This window comes from Arachis hypogaea, chromosome 10 (assembly GCF_003086295.3).
Source record: "Arachis hypogaea cultivar Tifrunner chromosome 10, arahy.Tifrunner.gnm2.J5K5, whole genome shotgun sequence".
In the NCBI taxonomy this organism is placed as follows: Eukaryota; Viridiplantae; Streptophyta; class Magnoliopsida; order Fabales; family Fabaceae; genus Arachis; species Arachis hypogaea.
The window spans coordinates 63,674,438-63,680,437 of NC_092045.1; positions in this window are offsets into that span (position 1 = coordinate 63,674,438).

Sequence of the window (6,000 nt, forward strand, 5' to 3'; positions counted from 1 at the left end):
GTAACAAACCCCTAAATAAACTGATAACCGAAGTATTCAAACCTCGGGTCATCTTCTCAAGGAATTGCAGGGTGGTATGTTTTTATTATTGGTTATGAGTCTTGTAAATTGGGGGTTTTGAAAGTAAGGAAGAAGTATGTTAATTGACAGGTAAAATAAATAAATAACTGTAAAATAAACTCTTGGCAAGATATGAGAAATTGGAAGTCCTATCCTAGTTATTTTTATCAGGTGTGATGAGAATTGGGTTTTAATCCCACTTAGTTAACCTTGACTAAAGCAAAGGAAAGTCAAGTGGACTAATTAGTTTGATCCTCAAGTCCTAGTCAATCCCTGTGGGAAGACTAGCTTTAGAGTGATCTAGATCAATTAGAATCTGCCAATTTCAACCACTGCTGAGTTTGACCACTCAAGAGTTACCAATTAATCAACGAAAGCTAAAAGGGAATAAAATCTACTTGAATGAAAATAATTTGGATAGAGTCCAAGCATCAATAACATAAATTAGAGAAAACAATCATAAGTCTGAAATACCTCAAATTATATTAATTAAGAAAATCCTAACATGAAAAGTTCATAAGCCAAATAGGCAACATAAGTAATACAAGCATTGAAGCATCTGGAAGTAAAAGAGAAATATAAAGTAAAAGGAATATTGAACCTGATGAAGAGTCGAAATCTTAAATCCTTTAAGAGGAATCCTAATCCTAAATCCTAAGAGAGAGGAGAGAACCTCTCTCTCTAAAAACTACATCTAAAACCTAAAATTGAATTATGATCTTATATGAATTGATGTCTTAAGTGTCTGCATGTTCCCTGACTTTAATCTCTGTTTTTGGGCCGAAAACTGGGTTGAAATGCGGCCCAGAATATCTGCCAGTGACTTTTGTAATTCTGCAGATCGCGCACGTCACGCGTCCGCGTCGTCCACGCAATTGCGTTACTCAGCGTTTTTCGTACCACGCGTGCGCGTCGACCATGCATTCGCATCGTTCGTGCAGCTTCCAATCCGCGCGATCGCGTTAGGCACGCGAACGCGTCACTCTAATTTCTTTTATTTCACGCGGTCGCGTGAGGCATGCGACCGCGTGACTTCTCGCTGGTCATCTCCTCAATTCCTTGTGTTCCTTCCATTTTTTGCACGCTTCCTCTTCATTCTCTAAGCCATTCCTGCCCTATGAAGCCTGAAACACTTAACACACAGATCAAGGCATCGAATGGTAATAAGAGAGGATTAAGATTAGCTAAATTAAGACCAAAGAAGCATGTTTTCAATCATAGAACTAAACTAGGAAGGAATTGTAAAATCATGCAAATCCTATGAATAAGTGGGTGAAAAGCTTGATAAAACCACTCAATTAAATATAATATAAACCATAAAATAGTGGTTTATCAACCTCCCCACACTTAATCATTAGCATGTCCTCATGCTAAACTCAAGGAGACAAAATAAATGAGTAGGAAAAAGCAAGACTCATGCAATGCAACCTATGAATATGAATGCAACTACATGCTAAAATGATTCTACCTACTTGGTGAAAAAAGTAAATAAATCTTTCAAGAATAAATATGAGCTGGATTTCACTAATTCAAATCACAAAATAAAGCACAGATAACTTGCAAGAAGAAGATAGCTCATGAAAGCAGGGAACATAAAATCAAGCATTGAACCCTTACTGGTAGTGTATATCATTCTAACTCTCAAATGTCTAGGGTCAATTCTCTTAATTCTCTACTAATCTTGCTTTCTATAACTTGCTCTTCATCTAACAATCAACAAAAATTTAATGCACCAAGACACAAATCAAGAGGTCTTTTAAGGGTTGTAATGGGGTTAGGGTCAAGGTAGGATTGTATTTGGCCAAGTGGACTAAAATCTGAATCCTTAATTAACATAAACTTTTTCCCACCTAACTTAAGACAATCCATATAATCACAATACAAGATCTAACTTCCCATTAACTTTGTTTTCCACATATTCATGTATCCTAAATTTGAGTTTAGTACATATGCATTGATACCAACACTTACCCTGGTGGCCATCCTAAAAAGAGAGAAGAGAAAGGGACATGAAGTCAAAAGGATAGAGGAAAGAAGAAGGGAGTACGAGTGATAATTATGCCAAGTAAGGAAAATAGTGAATTAAAGACATGGTCGCGATTCCATGTGATTAGTTCAACAATGGAAATATAGCAAGACATGGTGAGTATTGGATGCAAGATGTTTATTAGCATGCCGGCAAAGGCATGAGTAGCATAGATCAAGCATCAAAGATTAAAAATGTATTATTACTCGTAACAAACCGACAATCACGTTTATATTGACAATTATAATTAAATAATAAAATGGGGAAAAGGGTTTTGTGAAAAACAGGCATTAATGTAGTAGGATAACATAAAAGTAGTGCATGATGCCATACGGGCTTTTTCACAAACACATAGCATGCATGGTAAATAAGTTATTGAAAGTATTCAGTTGAACATGCAAGTAACCTTTTAAAAAGTTATATAATTGTCAAACAATTCTTTGAATAATCCACAAGCAAAATAAATAAATTTCTAACACCAATGAAAATAATGTAATGAATGAAACTATGCAAATAAATTAAATGGAAGTGAAGGGGGATGAGAAGAAGAAAGTAAGAAAAGGAAGAAGAAAGAAGAAAAGAAATAAGAAGGGAAGAAAATATTTAGATATAGGGAAGAAAAGATAAGATATTTGGCTGCTCTGGATAAGCTGTCCGCCGCTTGTGACGCGGACGCGTGAGTGACGCGCTCGCGCGGATAGCGCTTCTATGAGATGACGCGGACGCGTCATCCACGCGGTCGCATGGATTGATTTGTGCCATTAGCGCGAGGGCAGCCTCGCGGTCGCGTAACACTCTGTTTGAAATTCATATTACCAAATCATTGGGTGACGCGGTCGCGTGGTTGACGCGATCGCGTAGATGGCCTAAATTTGAAAACGGCGCGGACGCGTGGGGCACGCGTACGCGTGGCAGGGTTTGTGCTACAAGCACGTGTCCAGCCCAATTTCAGCTCAACATTCGGCTATACACCCTTTTTACGTTGATTTTGAGGCACGCGTTCGCGTGGGTGACACGGACACGTGGGAGGCATTTTTCCCACTTGACGCAGACGCATCAGCGACGCGGTCGCGTGGACTAATTTGTGCCAAAGGCACGCCTCCAGCCACGATCTCGCGTGACTTTCTATTCAATTTATTTTCTTCCTGACGCACCTATAACGCGGACGCGTCGGCGACGCTGTCGCGTCGCGTGCATTTTTTTTATGCAAGATGCAAAATGTAGTATGCAGATGCAGATACAAACGTTATGAACAATTCCAGGTTGAATAAGAGAAAATAAAACTCAAAAACAAACAAAACTGAATTGAAAAAGGAATGATCATACCATGGTGGGTTGTCTCCCACCCAGTGCTTTTAGTTATAGTCCTTAAGTTGGACATTTGGCGAGCTCCTTGTCATGGTGGCTTGTGCTTGAACTCATCCTGAAACTTCCACCAATGCATGCACTTCCAATAAGCTCTATCAATACCAAGTAAATTTACCAAGCGTTGATGAAGTTCTCCACAAGCTTTGAGCTCCCAAAGTTGATCCTCATATATTCCTGGATCCCAAAGCTTGTTTCTACACCCATCTTTAAGTTGATTATCATGATTCCATCCGGGTGGTTCAGCTTTAGAATTCTCACTGAAACGTCCAAACAACTTCCTAGACCCATTCAATTGAGCTCCACACCAACCCTTGCGTTTAAACTCAAAGCTTCCAACCCTAATGAACCTTGCAAGATAATTCTTACCACTGACCATCTTCCTCTTACTCTTAATGCCACAAAGAGCTCTAAGTTGACCATCCGTCTCTAGTAGCCCGTATTCAAGTGGAATTAGAAAGCTAAGGGATATGAATTTTACCTACTTGAATATTGTGATGGATGATGGCAACTTAGGGGGAGGTGTTTCTAATGAACGTGCAAGCTCCACTCCTTTGTGTTCTTCTTTGACAACTTCCACCTCTTTGCAAGCTTCTTTGATTTTAACCTCTTCCTCTTGGTAGCTTTCTTCTGATTCAATTTCTTCTTCATTGTTCACCAAGGGCATAGGAGGTTATGCTTCTTATTCTTTAATCTCCATGTCAAGTCCAATGGGAGAGGATTCAAATGTAGATAAGAATTCATTAATGATTGAATCCATCTCTTGATCGTCTCCTTCAAAGTCTTCAACCATGATATGCTTTGGAGGTTGTACACCCTCCTCAACATCAGTTTCAAACATCTTTGAAGGAGGCTCTATAACTTGACTTTCCCATGGAGGTTCAGCATCTCCTAAGTCGTCAACCACTGCCTCCTCTTCTTCTTCAATAATTCCGGCTTCCTCCACTTGTTCCAATACCAAATCGTGCTGCTCACTATCCACCGGTGTGCCTAACTTCTCCTTCCTGCTACGTTCTTCAGTAGATTCTCCACATGAAACCATGGGGGTTCCTTGAATGTCCGAACGTCGGAAAGGTAATCGATTTATTGCTTGATCCAGGTGTTTAAGTATGAAATCGTATTCATCCTTGATGATTTCCTATTCAACTATTTCTTCACCTTCAAGTACAAAATCCTCCTTGTTGTCTTCCTTCACTAGTTCTTCAACCACGCTGTCAACTTTAATGGTCTCTACTACCTTCACCTTTAGTGCCTCCTCTAGCTCCTTATGAATTATGGATTCGCAAAGATGATCCTCTCTCTCTTGCTCCATGTCAATAGTATCAGTGGGATCATGTTGCTCTTGGATTGTTGGATGTTGGTGCTCTTCCATGGATGGTGGTTATGGGATGGGGGGATCATTATGTGGTTGAGATGGAAGTGCATTAGAGCTTGAAGGTTGAATATTGGGGGTAGAGGGTTGGTCCATGCGAGATATAAGCGCTTGAAGAGTAGAGGTGAGACTAGTGATATAGGCAAGTGTGCTCTCCATGGAGGTTTGGGGTGGGTAGGAGGGTTCATTTGTTAGGAGAAAAGGTTCATAACACGGAGGTGGTTCTTCTTGATAAGGATATGGAGATGGTGTATATTGAGGTGGTAGTTTTGGGTATGGTTCATATGGTGGTTGGTGTGGTGAATAAGGATTGGGGTCATATGGAGGTGAATGGTGGAAAGGGGTTTGTGAGTGTGGTGGTTCAAAGCTATGTTGAGGGGGTGGTTCATTGGCATATGATGGGGCTTGTTGGTAACTACAAGGGGGTCCACCATACCTATCATCTTGGTATGCATTATAGAATGATCTTCGTCCATGATATCTTGGAAGGTGTTATTGCCTAAAGGGTTGATCAGATCCTCTTGGCTCCGTCCATCTTTGATTGCTTTGACCTTGATGCATATTCCTATTATAGCTTCCTCTTCCTGCAACATGGTTGTAACCAGACTCATAGCCAAAAGTGGTGAGAGTTCATAGTAGTAGGAGAAAATAAGAACAAAAACTAACAAAAAGAAAATATTTTGAAAAAGATTTGATTTTTTTTTTGAAAAAATAAGATAAGATATTTTTGAAAAAAAAATAAGATAAGATATTTTTTTGAAAAATATTTACAATAACCAATAATAAGGCACACATTTGCAATTCCCCGGCAACGGCGCCATTTTTGAAGAGAGGACTTTTGTGTGGTCTAGAATTAGAATAAATTCCTATTGCAAGTATAGCTTCTAAACCAACAAAAGTCCTTTCTTGCAAATGTTTTGGTTGTCACAAGTAACAAACCTCTAAATAAACTGATAACCGAAGTATTCAAACCTCGGGTCGTCTTCTCAAGGAATTGCAGGGAGGTATGTTCTTATTATTGGCTATGAGTCTTGTAAATTAGGGGTTTTGAAAGTAAGGAAGAAGTATGTTAATTGACAGGTAAAATAAATAAATAACTGTAAAATAAACTCTTGGCAAGATATGAGAAATTAGAAGTCCTATCCTAGTTATCCTTATCAGGTGTGATGAGAATTGG